An 8499-nucleotide genomic window follows, 5' to 3' on the forward strand; every position below is an offset into this window, starting at 1 on the left:
GTCTGGAGAAATCTGGGAAAGCCACACTGGGTAAAACACTGCATACTGGAATGCTGAGTCCTAATGGCTGGAGCAAAGTGAGAAAGGCCACACAGAGTGAAGTGCTGCATACTGGAATGCTGAGTCCTAATGTCTGGAGCAATGTGAGAAAGTCCACACTTGGTGAAACACTGTCTACTGGGATACTGAGTCCTAATTCCCTGAGCAATCTGGGAAAATCCACACAGGGAGAAACATTGCATACTGGAATGCTGAGTCCTAATGTCGGGAGCAAAGTGAGAAAGGCCACACAGAGTGAAGTGCTGCATACTGGAATGCTGAGTCCTAATGTCTGGAGCAATGTGAGAAAAACCACACAGAGTGAAGTGCTGCATACTGGAATGCTGAGTCCTAATATCTGGAGCAAAGTGAGAAAGTCCACACTGGGTGATACACTGTTTACTGGGATACTGAGTCCTAATTCCCAGAGCAATCTGGGAAAATCCACGCAGGGTGAACCACTGTCTACTGGGATACTGAGCCCTAATGCCCAGAGAAATCTGAGAAAGGCCACGCAGAGTAAAACTGTGTATACTGAGTTACTGGGCATCATTACAATTTTGTGTTTCCTTTCTCTGGAATTGGGATGCAGTGTTTTTACATTGTGTTGCCTTTCTCAGATTGCTCTTTCACACTGTTACTCTTCTCAGTTCATTCTGTGAATTAGGACTCAGTATCACAGTATGAGGCGGTTCCCATTGGGTTGTGTTTCTCAGTGTGCTCATGGAATTAGAACTGCTGTTACAGTCTGCAGCTCCTCACACTGTATTGCTTTCTCATTTTGTTTCTATTACAAGATCTGTTGGCCTCCCAAACCAGACCTTATTCCTTAGATTCACAGAGAGTTGGTTTTCTCTGCATGTTTATCTTCCAAGTTGCTCCAGGCCTCCCACTCCAGGTCCTGCTATCCAGGTTTAGTCCTTACGCCCCGACTTCAGGTGACGTGTCATTAGGGTTTGTCCTTCTCTGCCATTTCGTTTGCACAGTGCTCTGGGATTCCCACTCCAGGTCCTGACATCCAACTTTACTCCTTGACCTCTGGTTTTAATTTATATAAGATTCCCCGGCAGGAGTTTAGTATCCTCCTGCCTCACTTACTGACTTTATACCTTCACCTCCCTCTGGATGCAGGTGCAAGTCTGTGGACTCTGCATCTTGCCTTCATTTTGACTCTGGTAGGCATCTTCTCTCCCACTCTTTCTCCTGTGTTGCCCTCTGGATTAGATCACCGTAAAAAAGTGTCCCTCTGTCTTCTTGATCCACTCTTCCAAGCTTCAGCATTCTCCTGACCTCTTCCAAGCTCTTCGGCTCTGTGTTGAACATGAAGATGCCAATTTACAACTGGCCCTGCCATAGATATTCCCGAGTTCTTCTCGAACAGGAAGACATTGCCTGGATCTCCCTTCCTTCGGCGGATGGTGCACCTCGGGCATCTGCCATGCAGAGCATCTAAAGACAGGAGACTTACCCTGGGCTCTTCTCCCACTGGGGACCTAGCATTGGCCACAGTGCCACGGATCGATCCACATGGTCCTAGAAAGAGAAAGCCTACACATGTGGTCTCCCTGGCCACTTTGTGAATGACAGTTCATCACACGATTAATATTAAGCTTGTGCCGAGGGCAAACGTAGCAGATGTTATCAAGCCCAACCCGGGCCACCACGCCATATGAAAAACAGCAACTGTATATTTCAATATGTCCGTTGCAATTACTGCCCAATGTGGTCACCAGGTGTAAAGATTTGAGACTGCTAGGATCTCTATGGGCAGAATAGGGAAATCGCTGGTATGAAGATCAGTGAGATCTTCCTCAGCTGGTTCAAATTCTACCTTGTGAATGTCCACAGTTTTTAACCAAATGGATTCCACCAGATCACCAACTCTACCCATCACCTGTGAAGTCCTGCAAGGATCCATTCTCTCCCCCGAGATCTTCAATCTTTACATGGAACCACTTGGAACCGTGCTCACACCATACAAAATGCTCATCTACCAATATGATGCAGTTCTACCTCAAGATACCCTCCATTGAAGACATCCACAGGCTCCAGACCTGCCTCACACCTATCCATTCATGGATGCCAAGTGCTTACCTGATGCTTAACCCCCTCCATGACCGAGTTCCTACTGCTGTCCAACAACAATGAACACTCTGGCATCCAAACCAGAGTCTCTGCTATGAACCTCGAGTGCTTTGCACCCCAGCTGGCCACCTGTGTCAAGTCTCTTGGATTTAACATCGACAGACACCTCACTTTCAAACGGCACATAGCAAGGAAAACACACATGGCTTGATACCAACTTTCTCTCCTGTTGAAAATCAAGACCTTCATCTAAGAAAACGAACTTCCGATCTGCTGTCCAAACTATGCTCCTCTCCTACTTGGATGGTGGCAATGCCCTTTTGTAAGGCCTTCCGGTCTCTACCCTGGCACCCCTTAAATGTGTCCTGCAAGCTACGGCATACCTCATCAAAGGACTCCACATATCCGACCACATCAAACCGATCTTCAACAAACAGCATTGGCTCCTGTTGCAAGCTCATATCATCTTCAAATCATGCTGCGTCATCTACAAGGCTGTCACGATGAAGTCCCCCAAGCTAGCTCACTGAGAAACTCAGCCTCTCCAGAGGCCTACGATGCACCAGAAGAACAAGTTACTTCTTACCTGGTAACGTTCTTTCGATGGGATGTTCCTCCGACGTATTCCTTATCTTTGATAGATCATCTCCAGCTTGCTGGCCTCGTAAAAGATTTTCAGTAGAGGGCGCTGCACGTCGACGTCCCTCGAGCCGATGTCCCTCGACAGCCTTCGTATCGGCGCCGACGTCATCACCCGTATACATAGACTCACGCAGCGTCCGTTGCTCAGTTCCGTTTTGACGTTAACAGTTGTTTTAGATTAATTGGTTATTGACCTTGAAGGAGCGTAAGGCGGGATGGATGGGAGGGGCGATAAGGAATACGTCGGAGGAACATCCCATCGAAAGAACATTACCAGGTAAGAAGTAACTTGTTCTTCGAAGGGATTGTGTCCTCCAACGTATTCCTTATCTTTGGTAGCCTCCTATAGCAGTGGTGTGTAATTGGAGGTGGGAGCAAAAATACCATGTTTCCCTTTAGGAATGAACATAATGTAATACGGCTTTGCCAAACCTAGTCTCTTAATAGAGGAGGATTCCAGGCTGTAAAATCTTGTGAATGTATGTGCGGACGACCATTTGGCAGCCGCACATATGTCTCGAACCGGAACCCCTCTTTGGAGGGCCGAAGAGGCTGCGATACCCCTGGTTGAATGAGCCCTAAGATTTTGAGGAGGCGCTTTCCCTGCTAGTTTGTAACATTACAGAATGGCCAAAATAATCCATCTGGAAAGGGTCTGTTTTGTTATCGGGAGTCCCAATTTGTGCCCTGAGTAACCTACGAACAGTTGGTCTGCTTGCCTAATCCTAACAAGTCTGCTGATGTAAAAACTTAAAGCCCGCCTTGGGTCCAGCCTATGTAGCCTTTCTTCTTCTTTCCCCAGATGGGGAGGAGGATAGAACAAAGGTAAGGTAATTTTCTGAGTGATGTGGAATTCAGAAACCACCTTTGGGAGGAAATTAGGCTTAACCTGTAGGACAACTTTGTCTTTATGAAAAATTGTATGAGCGGGTTTACAAGATAGACCTTGGAATTCGCTCACCCTTCTAGCAGATGGTAATGCCACTAACAAGACAGTTTTAAGGGTGAGAAATCTTAGCGGACAAGAGTGGAGTGGTTCGAAAGGAGTACCCATCAGGAAATGTAAGTCTAAATTTAAGTCCCATAAAGGAACCTGGAACGGTCTTGGAGGGTAGACATTAGTTACTCCCTTTAGAAATTGTATTACTAAGGGTAATTTGAAATACGATGGCTCCTCTACAGTGCTCTTGAAGATCGATAGCGCTGCGAGATAGCCCTTGATAGTGCCAACTTGAAGGCCTGAATTTGCCAAGTAGAGTAGAAAGGATAACACCGTTGGTGTACCACATAAAAAGGGGTCGATATTCTCTGCTCTACACCAGCTGCAAAATGTGTTCCAACGGCAGCGGTATAAAGACTTTGTTGCTGGCCTTCTGGCCGAAAGCAACACCTCCATGACGTCATCAGGGAGGTCCCAATCCTTGTATCTCAACCTTTCAGAAGCCAGGCGTGAAGTTTGAGGGTTCTGATGTCTGGATGGAGAACTTGACCTCCCTTCTGTGAGAGAAGATTTTCCTTGAGTGGAAGACGAATTGGAGGGCAGATGGACATGTCCAGAAGGTCCGGGTACCACGTTCTCCTGGCCCAGTCTGGGGCAATTAGGATCATGGTCCTCCAGAATCTTCTCAACCTCCTGATCATTTGAGGAATGACAGGGACTGGTGGAAACGCATACAGGAGTGGAAACTCCCAGTCCACTATGAACGCGTCCCCCAGAGTTCCTCTCGGGGGAAATTCCCTTGAACAAAACAGATCGCACTTCCTGTTGGTACTGGTGGCGAACAGATCCACTTGAGGGGTTCCCCAAAGGGCGAAGATCTCCTGAAGGACTTCCTGAGCTAGTTCCCACTCGTGGGAGACTGTGCCCTGCCTGCTCAGAGCGTCCGCCGTCAAGTTCTTCTTTCCGGCTAGGTGAACTGCCGATAGATAGATTCCTTCTTGAATTGCCCAAAACCAGAGCTGCATTGCCTCTCTGCACAGTGGCAGTGATCCTACACCTCCTCTTTTGTTGAGGTAGTGCATGGCCACTGTGTTGTCCGTCATTATCAGGACATTTTTCCCCTGTACAGATGGCAGAAAAGCCTTCAGCGCCAGTCTGATTGCTCTCAGCTCTTACAGGTTGATTTGTAGTCTGGACTTCGATGGAGACCAACGACCGCTGATGGTCAAGTCATTGGTATGGGCTCCCCACCCCGTGAGTGAGGCATCTGTGACTATTGTTATCTCCGGCCATGGTTGCCAAAACAGTTCTCCCTTCAAGATGTTTTTCTGGCAGGCTCACCACTGATGGTCTCGAGCGACGTTGTCCGGAACCTGAAGGAGGTCAGTCATTCTCCCTGAGAATTGCGACCACTGAGTTCTCAGTGCCCACTGAAGAGATCTCATTCTCAGGCGAGCCTCTGGCACAAGGAAGATGCAGGATGCCATGAGGCCTAGCAACCTCAAAAAGTCGAAGGCTGGGAGACATTGGGCATTTTGAAACTTGGTAACCATCTGCAGAATATCTTGAGCCCTCACCTCTGGTGGCGAGGCTTTTCCCAGGGAAGTGTCCAGGACCGCTCCAATGAACTGGAGTGTCTGTGATGGTATCATCTGTGACTTCTTTAAATTGAGGGAGAAGCCCAGTTTGTGAAGGAAGTGGCAGACATAATCTAGCTGAATCTGAGCTTGTTCCGGAGATACAGCTCTGATCAGCCAATCAGCCAGGTAGGGGTAGACGTGAATTCCTTCACTCCTTAGACTTGCAGCCACTGCCGACATTAACTTGGTGAAGACCCTCGTGGCGGAGGTCAGCCCAAATGGCAGAACTCGAAATTGATAATGAGAGCCGCCAATTACGAACCTCAGGTATTTCCTGTGTTTGAGATGGATTGGCACATGGAAATAAGCATCCTGGAGGTCCAGAGATACCAGCCAGTCCTGGAGCTGGAGGGCCTGAAGGATCTGAGGTTGAGTTACCATCTTGAACTTGTCCTTCCTGAGGAACTTGTTCAATTCTCGTAAGTCCAAGATAGGTCTCAGTCCTCCATCTTTCTTCGGTATGAGAAAGTAGGGGGGAGTACCAGACCTTGTTCCTCTCCGCTACAGGTACTGGTTCTATAGCACTTTTCTCTAGCAGGTCTACAATTTCCTGTAAGAGGAGCGGATCTGAAACTTTCAGAGAGCTGTTTCCCAGTGGATGACTCTGAGGGATGCGTAGAAAAGGCAGGCAGTAACCTTGAGCAACTGTCTGCAATGCCCAAGCATCTGACGTAATAGCCTGCCATTCCGTCAGATGTTGGGTTAACCTGCCCCCTACTGGTGTCTTGTGGAGGAGAGTCCTCAGAGCGGTTTGGAGGCGGCTGATGCAGATGCTGAGGGTAAAGAGGCACCTGCTGCTGCTGCGGCTTTTGTATTTTTAACCCGTCCACCTCGGGTGAATTTTTTCTGACCCCTTTGAACCGGCTGTCCTCTGCCTCTTCCGAACTCGGAATAGAAGCAAAGGACTTACCTCTCCAAGAGGTTCTTGAGGGGCGATATGGTGTCTGACGGATTGCAGCTCCCAGGGATTTAGCTGCTGATGTTTGAAGCTTTTCTAAACTGTCATCCGCCTTCTTACCAAACAAGGAAATGCCGTCAAAGGGCATATTCAAGAGTCTGCTTTGCACATCTGGAGCAAAACCAGACTTCCGCAACCAAGCAAATCTCCTGGTTGTTGTACTTGCCGCCATGGCCCTGCTGATGCTGTCAGCAGAATCAATGCCAGTTTGAAGGGATTCGCACATTGCGTCTTTACCATCCTTAATGATGTTTAGAAACGCTTCCCTTTCTTCTCCCTCCGGGAGGCAGTCAGCCGCTGATGAAGCACACTCCCAAAGTGTGTGGCTGAACCTTGCGAGCATACAAGTAGCATTGTTGGATTTCAACACCATGCTACATGCAGAAAATACTTTTTTGGCCATAGAGTCATATCTCTTGTCATCCCTGTCCTGTGGAACAGTAGGGTAAGCCGATTTACTACCTGATGAAGTTTCTGCCTGCACAACCAGACTCTCCGGAGTTGGGGGTCTGGATAATTATTCAGGGTCAGCAGTAGACACCCTATACTTGGCTGATAATTTTTTGTTAACTGCCGGGATAACCTCAGGGGTTTCCCAGTTTGCCAATATTTTCCTTTGTAATGCCGCATGAAATGGCACCACAGGATCCTCCTGTGGACCTTTAACCAAAATGTCTGTGAGGTCGTCTTGCTGAAAAGCAGGTGAGGCTGTAGACCACCCCATAAACTCTATTATCCTTGCCATCAAGGTTCTATAAGGGGTTTTGGCATGTTCCCCAGTGTCTGGTTTGGCAAATTCCACTTCTGGGGAAGTGTCCAACCCACTTGCTTCATGTAAGGATTCTTGGAGGTCCTTAAACCTACTTTCCTCAGGTAAATTCCTCTGGTAAAGGAGTTGCAGATCCCTGCAACTCAAAAGGTCTCTCCTGAACCAAATTCTCCCCTTCGTCATAAATAGATGCTAAGGCTCTGGAATTATCAGATCTTGGAAATGCTATTTCCAGAGCAGAAGGGGCCAAATTCGTCATAATTGGCTGAGAAAACGTCGACGTCGTCGACGCGGACGTTAAAGGCTTCGAAGCCATCGAAAAAGGTGTTGATAAAGTTGGTAGAGGCCTCGAGGAATTTGAGAGTATCAGAATTCTACTCGAGGTTGTCGACGACATTCTCGTGATCGAGGCTCTGGGTATGGCCACTGGCTGTGGCGTGGGTTTGTCCTTTCTCGGCGTCGATGTCGGCGTCGAATCGACTGACCTGTGCGTCGAAGAACCCTTCGCTAATGGCGTCGAAGACGCCGATCTATGCGTCGAAGGGATCTTCGACGACGGCGTCGAAGATGCGACTTTGCCTTTACTCGAGGGTTCATGACGCTCTCGAGTAGCTTCTTTCGCCGGTGCTGCGACTCGCGGTGTTTTGATTTTTCAGGTCTTTCACCCAGGGTATCACCCTCAGCAGCCTTCGAGGGGGTCGAGGCCGCTTTCTCGAAGATGCTAAGCATCTTTTTCCTGAATTCCTCCCACTCAGCCTGAGAGCTATGTTTTGTGGGGCAGGAGACCCTTTTCGGGGAAACGGAAGAAGAAGACGAGCAAGGGGATCTTCGACGTTTCTTTTTTGAATGCTTAGATCTCGAAGAGTGAGGGGAACTGCTTCGAGACCTAGAACGAGAATGTCTTTTGTGATGGCGAGGAGACGAATGTCTCAACTCCGCCAAGGAAACTTTCAAAGAGGTTTTAACTGCCTTACCTCTCTCGGGCTTCCCCTTACGCTCCTTCAAGGCTTTCGCCGTCATGGACATGCAGTCCTCGCACTCCGAACAATGGTGCTCGACTCCCAGGCACCACAAACAGATCCTGTGAGGATCCGTCAACGACATTTTCTTTCCACAGTCTCGAAATTTTCTTAAGCCGGACCGTGGAGTCGTCGGTTTCGGATGAGGAAGCCATCGAGTACGAGTCGGTATTCTCGAGGAATAATGAAGTATATTTCACTGAAGAACTGAGCAACGATATTCCGAGGCACCACGAAGCGCGGAAAAACGGAACTGAGCAACGGACGCTGCGCGAGTCCATTTATACGCGTGATGACGTCAGCGCCGATATGGAGGCTGTCGAAGGACATCGGCTCGAGGGACATCGACGTGCAGCGCCCTCTACTGAAAATGACTTCCGAGGCCAGCAAGCTGGAGATGATCTATC

Source organism: Ambystoma mexicanum, chromosome 4p (assembly GCF_040938575.1).
Source record: "Ambystoma mexicanum isolate Mex_15411 chromosome 4p, UKY_AmexF1_1, whole genome shotgun sequence".
In the NCBI taxonomy this organism is placed as follows: Eukaryota; Metazoa; Chordata; class Amphibia; order Caudata; family Ambystomatidae; genus Ambystoma; species Ambystoma mexicanum.